The 12,550-nt window shown below is 39.0% G+C and overlaps 1 long non-coding RNA gene across 1 annotated transcript in view; it reads left to right on the top strand.

Annotated features, from left to right (window-relative positions):
* The first annotated feature begins 2,374 nt into the window (after positions 1-2,374).
* The window catches only part of LOC132649668 (uncharacterized), a 159,997-nt gene continuing 149,821 nt past the window's right edge, over positions 2,375-12,550 (top strand). Inside the window, exon 1 of the long non-coding RNA XR_009588144.1 lies at positions 2,375-2,661. This is a non-coding gene — a long non-coding RNA (uncharacterized LOC132649668). The remainder of the gene's footprint in view (positions 2,662-12,550) is intronic.

Consider the following 12,550-nt stretch of genomic DNA (forward strand, 5'->3'; position numbering starts at 1 on the left):
CCCTTAGTTCTGTTTCTTCTAGTCATACTTTGTGCACCCTGAATGATTATGCCTAGCATTAAAAAAAAACAAAGTCTCAATACCAGCCCTTGGACCCATCTCAAAGATTTGAGATTGTATCCTGTTCATGAGAGAATGAAAGGACCAGGCCTGACCCCCTCCCCCAAAAGTCATCAGTCCCAGGAACTAGGCTATACTTCACCATTTCCAGGAATAAGAAAACCATCATAATCCCTATCAAAGAATAGCCTGGAGGTCACCAGAAGAATGGGAAGGTGTCTTATCTCAGGGTGGGGCATCTATGCTGGACAGCCCCCTGACCCAACATTCCTGAGGCCTGTAGATAGCTCACGCACAATCACTTTGTAACAAGCTTGCCCTCGCTGAATGTCACCCAACGGTACCAAACCATAGCACCCAGATATACTGTTACCAGAAATCTGTAGTAATATCACTTAGAGTGATCGCTAAAATGCATATGTCTAGACCACACCTCAGAAAAAGGACATCAGAATTTCTGGAAAGTTTAGGGACAAACAGCTGTGTCCTTAAGTGGGAGCAAAGCATGAGAATCTAACACTAACTGAAGACTGGAAACCTTTTTCTGAGAGATGTAGTTGACACTAGGGAGACTCCGATAGCTTTAGCTTAGAGAGATAATGCAATCGTGTTATGAGCATCATTCGTTCTTTAGAGTACAGGAAGGTAACACAAGAGGAAACCTAAGAATGCCTCCCAGCTCCACTGGTGCGCAGAGTCCAGAAATGGAGAGAGCGCAGCCAATGCACAGGATCTACTGTGAGTTGGACGTTTCCATCCCCTCCAAAATTTATGTTCCACTCAGTTTTTAATTCAGTAGTCTGAAGAGATTATGGCTTTTCAGAGCAATTCAGTCATAAGGACTCCTCCCTCACAAACAGATTATAGTCTTAAAAGGGGGCCAGAGAGAACTGCAAACTCTATTTTTCCTCATTCCTTCCATCATTTGAGGAAACAGTGTATCCTCCGTTGTTAGGATACAGCATTCAAGACACCAAATTTGCCAGAGCCTTTTACTTGCCAATGGCTTAGAAAGAAAAAAAAAAAATCATTGAACTTCTAAATCAAGACAACAAGGAGACCTTTGTTTTTAATAAGTAATAGACTCTCGGGGACTTTGCTGGAATATGCAAATGAAGTTAAACAGGACAGGGGAACAGTGTGTTACGAATAAAACATAGCAGTTGTCATTGTTTGCGAGGGGAACTACTTTCCAAGATTCCGTACAGAAAATCACAAAGATGATTTCTGCTTGAATTTGAAGTGTTTTTTATGTAAAAACATTTACATGGAAAAAGATCAATTTGAATTAATGGGTTAAAGGCTTAAGTACTCCAAAATGTGTCGTGAATTTTCTTTCAACTGTATCAAATAAATTTTCAGTGACATGGCAACTTCAGCTTCCATTAAGACTGCCCATTTACTTCAACCAAATTTTTCTTTTCTTTAAAGAAGTCACATAAGATTTTATGTCAGAGACTCAAATCTAGGCAGTTTTCAAGGGACAGCTGTTTTCTCTAAGTGGACCTCACACTAAATGAATGAAGCATCCAGTGAAGAGCTTTCATAAATATGATCCCATACTTTATGCATTCCAGCAAGCAGGCACTGGATTTTACAAGAAATGGAGGAATTAATGCCTCTGATAAGAGCGTTCATAGTGTCACCATCCTGCCATTCCACCCCTGGAACCTCCGGGGTAGATCCTTCCTGCCAGTTTCACAGAGGCCATATCAGCCTTCCCTTCCATCCCTCAATCTTCCATTGTCAGACAGTGTTGGTAATTGGTTTTTAATTGGTTCATTTACCCGAATGATTTATACTGCCTCAGGTAGGCACGATTTAATGACACCCATTACAGTGCTTCAGATTATTTCACAAACAGATATGCTGTTGTCCTTCAAGAGTGAAGATCCATGCATATGAGTGCTATCATTCATACTCCGCAGATGTGAAAAAGTCTGGTGCATGAGGAATAATGATAAAAAAAATCAGTTTATCAAGTGCAAACACTATGCACCAGGCCTTTTCCAAAGTACTGTTTTCATTATCTTATTTAACAAGAAGCTGAATAGAGCAGAAACAGACAATCACGATTCACAGAAATGCACTTGTCTGAGTCAGAAATTGTTTTCAATTGTTTTTCCTCAGTTTCCCAGATGATCTATTTCCTTGCTCCAAATGAAAATACACTACCATTAGGTGCTGGGAGAACCTCTGGACAGCTTTGGAAAGAGACTCAGAATCCTTTTTGATCTGACAATAGCTGTGAGAGCTTAATCCAGTTACTTAACCTTCAGGCTTCAGCCACAGCTTCTGAAAAGACTTTTGTGGATCTCAAGTGATGCGGCTCACGGCATCTTCCAGATTCTCATGTTGATTGATTAGATGCTTGGGGTGCTGTCAAATCCTCTATAGCATAGCCTATGCTTGTGTTTCAATGTTTGCTTAAAATACAATTCCTGTCTTAACTATTTAAAAACATGCGACTCCTCATTCAGTTACTTGGGAGTTGGGGACTGTCACGGAAACACCTCTCCAATGAAAGGCATGTTCTCAGGAACTGCACCGGCTGTACAGCTCAAAGAAAATAAAAAGCAGCCCCGACATCAACACAGAACAGTAAGTAAACATTAGAATAATTCTAACAATTAAAGAAACTAATTTTTAACAGCATTATATTGTTTCTTCTAAGCAATCAACCAAATACGTAATAAAACACTTCTAATTTTTTTCTTAAAATTTGTCTGTGTACACAATGGAAGTCCTCACTTTGTTATATACCATTCTTCAGAAAGTCTTGCACTTTTATAAATTTCTTAGAATGTCCCTGGTTTAGAAAAACGGTATTTTAATAGTGAAGTATCAGCACATGGATTGGTGAAGGAATGTTTACATATGGTCAGAACTGTCCCTCCACGTAATATGTGCGTGTCTTCATTTCTTCACAGAAACTCAGCTGTAAATAAATGTAACCAGGAGAAAAACAGAGTGGGTATTAGGCTTACCTCAAGTTTTTTCTATCACATAAGGATAGAGAAAAATAATATTTTAGAGGTGTCCTTGGAATCTTTTCCTTATACAAATGTGCACGTGCCAGCCAAAAGTTCGGCTGACTGAGGCAGACCCTTCATGTACCCGAGGGCGTGTATGCTTCTCTTTCTTAAGCTAGCGCTGTGCTCTCAAAGACATTAGTCAAGAGTAGCTTGTGGTTCCTGGCCACTTCAAATGTGCCTTGCCCAAATGGAGATACAGCCTATAAAATGAGGGATACTGTAAAGTTTGTACCATCAAGAATTTGTAATAATCATATTTAAACCATGAATTTTTAGCTATCAGGATGAGTAAGATCTATGAACGCTGTTACTGCTTTTTTTTTTATTTTTAAAAACTATGACAACCTAAAAAAAATTAAACATATTTTGCCCATATTATGTTTCTACTGAATAGTGATGATCTAGATTCAGTTCACATTGTCTGTAACAAGTAATTTTTGTCGCTGATTTATTGTTATGGTGTAACTATTATTTTCAAAATGAAAAGAAATAAGACAATGGCTTGAGGTCACCCAGTCCTGGAATGGTCTAAGCTTTCTGACCAAAACTCTCTCTTGTGCCATATCTGACTAATATCACTTTCCCACCCTCCATCACCCCAAATAATTTAGGCTTTGGGAAGATATTCTCCATAAGAGTTTGATGTTAGGTCCCTACTGTATGCGTCAATCCTTCATAACTTATTTCATTTAATTCTTACAATACTTATATGAAGTAAATTCTATGAATTTTATTTTATAAACATAGAAACTGAGATACAGAGAAGCAAATAAACCACCAAAGGTCATAGATAGATACACTGAAAAGTTAAAAATGGGACTGTTGATCTATGAACTGATAGGGTTTATACATATATAATTAATAATAATATTTAATAACAAAATAAATGTATTTAATTAAAATAAAACTGATAGAGAAGTGGGCTCAAATCCTTGTCAAATTTTGTTGAGAATACCAAAGACCTCTGAACTGGTATCACCATCCCTTACTCTCTCTCTCTCTCTCTGTCTCACTCTGCCTCTCTCATTCTCATTGACCAGTTTTCCATTTTCCCTCCCAGCCCATCCCAGGTTCTGTGATCTTTACTTAACAGGTACAACCAGGTTCCTCAACATCTCTAAGAAAAATTAAAATGGATACATTATTATAAATCTCATTTGCGTATTCTTGACCTGAATGAAGCTAAAGTGCTTTTCTTCCCACACCTGTCCTGAGACTCATCTTTTCACCTACAAATGAGAGGAGAGGAAAAAATAAAAAGGGGGATGCTAGACAATACAGACTACATGTGCTGTTATCCTTGTCAGTGAAGAAAGGATTCACAGAACATCTATACGGTCACTCAATCATGGGGTCAGGGTACGAGTTCTACTAGGACGGGGTCTGTAACCTTTGAAAGTAGCAACTCTCCCTTACACAACACACAGAGGCTTCTGAGAGCTTTGCGCTGGAGTCTTGCTTCTCACGGGTATCGTGTTTTCCTGTGTAAGCAGCTGTGGCTCTGTCATCCCTGCACTATTGCCTTTCTACCACTGCTTACCGTGAGGACGCTCAGATTAAATCGTGACACCTCGTCACACAATAAACCCGAGAGCCCTTCTTCCCCATTGCACATGCTAGTTTATTCTCCAGGAAATAATTAGGAATTCACATTTTGTTACGTACAAATGGTGCCTTTTTCAAACATGAAAACAAATACAAGAACCGTGTAGCTTAGAAAACAAAGCAACATTCCCTGCTCTGTACTTCTTGTCGCTACTCAGACAAAGAGGAGATGGAGGCCAGGAAGTGCTACTTTTTTTCTTTTTGTCTGCTAATTAAGGAAATAATAAATGCTTTCCACACATGGAAAGATGGAAAATGGAGACTATTAGAAAAGAAATTATTAGTGGATCAAAAATAGTTAAAAGAAATGTGAGTGTTCAGAACTTGACTGGAGAGCAAACTGATCAGCCAATGAAACACTTTTGAGTTAATAATGAATGTCTCATTTCAACTTGAAACAAATCTGTCTGCTCTATTGGAAACATATAATATCAAAGGACAGGAGAGCTGTCCCATAAAGGCATGGTAGCATTTGAACATCAATTTGACAGGTAGTGTAATTTTCTTACTAAGGACCGTGAATATCATATTGAAGCCTACTACAGAAATACTACTCAAATTCACCAACATAAGTCATCTGAATAGGAAAAGTTTCAGCACAAGTCAGAGGAGATACAGGAAAAAAGGGCTGAGGCTGATGAATTTCACTTATGACCAAAAAACCATGACCTTGACTTATTTCCATTTAATACTAATCTATTATCTCTAAACCAGGGACAAGTGAAACTGAAATCAGTCAGAAGCCAGAGTTATTTCTGCTCCAGATTTACTCTAAGTAGTGCTATGTCATCTGAATTCATTTGTATGCAAGTGACAAGAGCCAGGGAATGTTCCGTTCTGATCTGTGCTTTTTCTACTATTTTAAGTACCAGGGAAAGATGATAGCAGTTTGAACCTCTGCGCTTCCAGCATATAGACTTGCCATGCATGTAGAAGATGAGAAAAACATTTTATGAATCTCCTTCCACTATTATGTTTAATATATTCAGAATGTAGCTTTTTATTATCCATATAGGACAAAGTTTTGAGAAGTGTCAAGCTAATATTTCAGTTGTATTAAAATATGTTTCTCTCTAGGCATCCAAAAGTGTGTCACTGTGTGTGGAGAAAGGGAATCAGTCATCTAGGCATGAGTTGCCATTGCAATGTAATTTACCACAATAGCAGAAACTACAATATGATCTCAAATCCCTTAAGGTTTCCAAATTCTGTTTCCATTAGTTCCTGTCTCCCACCCTGCACCTCCAAACAAATCAGTCAAATTTACTTCAACAACCTCTGAATGGCCTACACATGTTAGGCAAATTATACTCCTACAGGGAAAGCATAGGAGTGCGTTGCCTGGGAACACGAGCCATAGTTGATTTCCATATAAGTTCAGGTGGACTTTGTCAAGAAAAGGCATTTAAATCCCAAGCCACACAGTGGAACTCCTACTTGTTAATAAAGCACTGTGTTGTGTTTTTGAAGCAGGAATTTTCCAAGTTTTATATATATATTTAAATATGCCTTTCTGTCTGTTTTTAAAAATTCCATAGTATGACAGCTTGAGACCCTGATGTCTTCGTGGCACTAATTTGCAGACTCCGCTTGTATGAATTCTTTTAGCTGTCCAGTTCTGTCCAGTTCCCTACTTCTCAGCCAACCTGTGAACATCAAGGAGTCTGTGTGAGCATGTGTGATTGAATGTGAATGCACATACGTGAGAATGCGTGTATTACACATGCATGTGAAAACCAGAGAACAAGCTGGACTATAATTCCTTTGGTGCTTTCCATCTTGGTTTTTTGTTTGTTTTGTTTTGCTTTTCAGAAAGGCTATCACACAGACCTTAAACTCATCAAATAGGCTAAGTTGAGTGGTCGGGCAGCCCAGATACCCAGCTATGTTTGTTTCCAGTGCTGAAAGTAACAGCAAGCCTTACCACACCCAACTGTTTTATTTGGCTTCTGGAATGAAACTCAAGTCCTCATGTTTACGAGACACACCACCTTACCCACTGGCCTATCTCTGTCCTGAGATCGTTAATTTCATTGACCTGACAAGCCAGGTTGGCAGTTTACCTGGATCTAGACAATCCAGATCAATGAAAATCCTTCCACGTTAGAACAAAACCAGTAAGATATAAACTTAGTCTATTTGCTGTTTTTGCTGCTACCGTGACAAATACTGCTGCCGTGAGATCATGTTATGAAAATCAGGATTCCAACTGCATTGTAATTCCAGCTCCACTGAGTACAGCAGTGGTTCTACTTATCCCAGAGAAACCCCAATGTCCTTGCTGGAAAGCCTACACCCCAAAACACTCACCTCTTATCCATTTCCACTGTCCATCACAGGTGAATTACTCTCGTTGCCATCTTAGCACACATTCCCACTTGATTTCACTTACCATGAAGTTCTGTAAAAACTAGGAAACCCTTTGAAGAAGTTTTTTTTTTAATTTTCATCAAGCTATAGGATCCATCCTCCAGTTTTCTCTTTATGGCAATTATTAAATAAGATTATGCAAATAAGCACAAGCAGAAAAAGAAATGCCTTTTTGGTTTTGCCCCATGTCCTTTCTGTATCTTTCTTAGAGGATGGGAAGATCTGACCCCATCTACCTTGAGACTTTGTAGACATTTATTCCTAAGTAATCATCTGGCTCAGTCTGGATTTTGAAGTGTTGGTATTCTGTACAGTTGAGTATATGGCCATTTTCCAACTCATACATATACTTCAAAAATTAGCTCAGCTCTCCCCAAGGATTCCAACCTGTTCCCTGAAGATTCACACCCCTGTATCTACATATCAAATGTCCTTTCCACTTTAAGGGGTGAAAAGTGTGAAGCCCTGCTGGAAAACCAGGCCTTGCTGTGAGATAGAGGCAGTTACAACACAGTTCACCAACACTGTCTTCACCTATTTTTTTTTACTTAATTGCTGTCTCAAATTTCCACAGTAACCATATGTTAGAAATCATCCAGAAAAACAGAAGAAGGAGAAGTAGAGAAAGTATTATGTAAATTTTGTAAATGGTAGAACTTTGCTGTCAAACTCTAAATCTGTGCGTCATAGAGTACACACATCTTGCATTTTCTTAGTGAGTGTGAGTTAGTGAATGACTCCTTAAATAAATCCCAGGTGCCAGGTAAAATTTTGTCAAGGATCACACAGTGAACTAGTTGAATACTTTGTATAACGTGCCTTAAATGTTTGAGCCATTTTTGCCTTAGATTATTACATCTAATTTAATTTATTTTTCTTTATTAACCCAGATTAAAAAATAATATGTTAGAAATTACTTTCAAAAATAACCTTGCTTGCTTATTTAAAAACAACATATTTCACTTGTGTCTTCAGTAACATACAATTTCATGTGATTGTGTTTTAATATGCCATGAAACTAAAATTTTAACTTACCGCCAACTAGCCCAGTTTCTGTTTGTCATTTTGTGCCTGTTTCTTAAGGTCATTCTCATGAACTTAACTTAGTTTTTAATTATTTTATTGTAAATCTGGTCTTTGAAAAACCCTACCCATTATTTACGGTTAGTATTTTAACCAGGAAAACTCCACTGGGTTACTAAATAGCATCAACTATGTTTGGTAATCTTTTCTTATTTTACATAGTTACAAACATATTCCCGTTTTAGCTACACTATGAAATGCTAATCGCAATGCCATTAATTGGTAATACATATTCATTGAAATTTAGTGACTTAAAGACCTATCTAGCTTCATATTTTTGTTGCCCTTTGGGACATATATTCCAAACCTAAAATTACATCTAGCTACAGTGAGAATAAAAATAGACATGAGAGCAGCAAGTTAACACAATGCTTTTATGTCAAAGACAATGAGGGCCAGAAAGCATATGCATGCATCCTTTGTCCAAAGTAACTATGGTGGAGAAATACCCAAAGACTAGGAATCAGACTCAACCCTTCTAAACTAGTAATTATTGTTTCTTCTACAATGGAAGTCTACTTACTTTCAATAATAGAATAGTTGTGTTTTGAGACATCACCAGAGATGACCACTCAGGCATAGTATATAGACAATTGTAAGTCTTTATTCCAGCCATCTGGGACCACACCCATGTGTTCAGGGACCTAGGTGTGGTCCCGAGTGTCCAGAACAGGGTGATCTGACAGACAGAGGCCTGGTCCAGGCATCTCCTTTGGTCAGTTACTTACACAGTAAGTAGCTTAAAGAAAACAGTTTTAACAGAAGCTAAGATAGGCAGTTAGCCAGCCTGAGGGGTCATGGGTCCTGTGCCCCACCGCTTCAAACAGGAAGCTGAGGTGAAAGGCTCTCTGGAGAAGATTCTGCCCAAACGGGCAGTTTTAACAAAGGCTAAATAAGTTAGCTAGGACGTTCCGACCTTTGCTTCTTAGAATAGAGTCGGGCAGTTTTCCGTGGAATTCTCCAACAAGGAGATCAGATTCTGGAGAAATCTGGAATGGCTTCAGCCAGAATACAAGCTGGAGAAAACTTTGTTAAGGTCGTCCTCCCTCACAATATCTTTGAAAAGGGTATTTCATTTACTGGAGACCTGAAAGCCTGGTTTCTTTCTAAGTTACATATGAGCCACTATCAGAATAGTGTCAGATATGTACTTACAAATCCATTTATTTATTCAACTGTGCATAAGCAAGTTTGACTAGTTACCTGACAACATTCCTGGTTAACAACAGCTGAACAAATGGTGATCAAATAACCAGTCAAGCAGGTTATTTGTTTATAAGTAATGTAACTACTGTTTGGGAAAATATACTATAGTCTGTTTAATTGATTTGGAGCGAACAGAACTTCTGTATGAAACCATGGTTTGTTACTAGTATTTTGTTTGTTTGTTTTCTTACCAATTTCTTCATGTGGCACAGAAGGCATTTCACATAGGTAGGTAGGTGGCATCTTTCTGCTGAATCTCCTGGAGCATGTTTCCCAAGAGGACTGTTTTCTGAATTTCCTTTGTTCTCTTCTGGAAGTCATCATGGTGAAGAAAGGTGCTTGTGTTTACAGCCTGGGAAGTCAGGCCTGGAGGAAACAGGGGGAACTGGGGCAACAGCTGAAGGGAAACAGCAAACAGACAAAGCACAGGCCCATAAAGGGAGAGCATGAGGGAGGCAGGGACAGGAGAAGAGGAGGAGGGAGACTGAGAGAAGAAGGGGGAGGACAGGAGAAGGGACAAAGGAGGACAAACAAGACAGAAAGAGAGAAAGGGAGAGAAAGAGGGGAGGTGAGAGGAGAGCAAAGAAGGAGGAACAGAAAGGGAAAGGTCAGGGGAAGGGAGGAGGAGAGAGTAGGAGAGATTTAGTGACTGTGAAAGTGCCACCATTATAATATTGTAATAAAAGCCCACTACAGATTCTCTGCCTCCTCCAACTCTCAACAGCTAGAAGAGCACCCTAATGCTGCAGCGTTGGTTTAACTGTTAGTTGAGGCACATCTGTGGTAAGGGTGGCCATCACATGAAGATGGCCAGAGAAAGCTCAGTAGCTCTAACAGAACCTAAACATGGTTTCTGGCGGCTAATGTCTCACTGCTGCGAACTGCAGAAATTATTTCAAATGCTCACTGGAGATCTATAATGAATGAAAAACCAACGAAGTTGGGCTAGAAGAAAAGTGACTGAACCTACTCTAAACATTATTTTTCTCTGGTACATCCAAATCAAGTGTATATATTTAAGTATGACATTTTATATATTTAATTATATATATATGTATATAATATACTTAAATATAAATATTTAATATATACATATATGTATATGTTAAACTGGAAAATAGGTTTGGGTTTATTCATACCTCTTAGAAAGAGAGAGCAAGAGAGACAGAGGAAGAAGCACATGCCAAAAGATAAAATATTGCTACAGAAAGATTCATTGCCTAGGTAACTTTTTTCCTCTCTCATTTTTACTTTGTGATGGGTTCTCAATGGACTGATTCATTTAAGCTATGATTTTTATTCATATTTTTAAGCTGTTGGGCCTAATGTTGAAATCTCCCTTGTCACCAGTTAGACTTACTAGTTTTAATGATTTGAGTTTTAAATGAAGGTCATTATATAATATCCTGCATTGCATGCAGATTATAAAGTTCCTGCCGGCTTTGCCTTTTAATTAAATTATTCTTTCAAGTGGAATATAGGAGCAGAAAAGTCCATCTTCTTTTTACATTGAAGAGGCTCTAAAGCAAAACTTTTCTGCTTTATTACTAATGGATATCTAAAATACTGGCCTTAAATAAATGTTGATTGTGTCTAAAAGAATTATTTGTTTAATATATCTTTTTATCTACTCACTCAATTCTATTACCCATAGCCAGCAGATAATGTATTTCCACATAAGACATACTCATCTACTCATTTCTGTCTTGCCTCAGTTTTCAGATATCTCTGACACACACCTATAAAAGAGAGGGCCAAGTAAGACATAGCTGTGGATTTATGACGTTTTAGAAGGGCTTCAGACATTTGACAAACACTTGACAGATGAGTAACCCTACAACTAAAATTCTGAAGGAAAAGGGAAGGAGAAAGATTCACCAAAGGCAATGAAATGATGGGAGAGGCTTCCTGAAGAAGCACGGTTTAGCCCGAGGATGGGGGAAGCCTCGCAGCTTTCAGGCACTAGGTGGCCTCTTTAAGGTGCTATCATGGATGCTAGGGAACGAGCAAGCACTGGCTGTCCTTGCTCTGTGAAGGGAGGAAACTCTGCCAGTCAACACACTATGCTATGGAGACAGGGGCAGCCTACTTGACCAGGTGTGGGGTGTGTCTCGGAGATGATACAGGTGTTCCTGGCTCAGACTGGTTTGTATCTATGAGGGCCAGCACAACAAAATGGGAAAACAGCAAGTTTTCCCAGTTCACAAGATGGAGAAAATTTGCAACTTTTCAGGTTAGAAAGTTATTTCAAACTACTCTGGTGAATCACCATCCCAGGAATAATCCATCCTGGAGTCAAATGTCATGGCCAAGGACTTAAAAACTCAGAATATTCCAATCACCTCTCACCATACTCTCTCCCTTCTTCCTTCCTTTCCCAACCTGATCCCTCCCATTCCAATTTTATCCATCCCCAGTCCAGTCACAAACTAGATCCAATTTCCCTTTTTCAGGGGGATTCATTCATCCCCCTCTTGAGTCCTCGTTACTTAGCCTCTCTAGGTCTGTGAATTGTAGCCCGAGTATCCTGTACTTTACAGCTCAGGTCCACTTATAAGTGAGTAAATACCATGTTTGTCTTTCTGGGTCTGGGCTGCCTCACTCAGAATGTTTTTTCCTAGTTCCATCTATTTGCCTGCAAATTTCATGATGTCCTTGTTTTTAATAGCTGAGTAACACTCCATTGTGTAAATACACTGCATTTTCTTTATCCATTTTCCAGTTGAGGGACATCTATATTGTTTCCATTTTCTGACTATTATGACCAACCGGCTATGAACATAGTTGAACAAGTGTTCTTGTGGTAGGATGGAGCATCCTTTGGGTATATGCCCAAGAGTGGGATAACTGGGTCTTGAGGTAGATCATTTCCCAATTTTCCGAGGAACTGCCTTATTGATTTCCATAGTGGTTGTATGGAATGGAGGAGCGTTCCCCTTTCTCCTCATCCTAGCCAGAGTGAGTTGTTACCCATATGTTATTAAGCTTAGCCATTCTTAAAGGTGTAAGATGAAATCTCAAAGTAGTTTGAATTTGCATCTCCCTGGTGGCTAAGGATGCTGAACATTTCTTGGAGGGCAATATGGAGACCTAGTGCATCGGAAACTCCCTGGCGATCCTCGAGAGGGCTCCTAGTGATGGAGGGTACAGGGCCTGCACCGGCCATCTTCTGTGAGCAGGCCAGGCTTTCA

This window comes from Meriones unguiculatus, chromosome 21 (genome assembly GCF_030254825.1).
Source record: "Meriones unguiculatus strain TT.TT164.6M chromosome 21, Bangor_MerUng_6.1, whole genome shotgun sequence".
NCBI lineage: Eukaryota > Metazoa > Chordata > Mammalia > Rodentia > Muridae > Meriones > Meriones unguiculatus.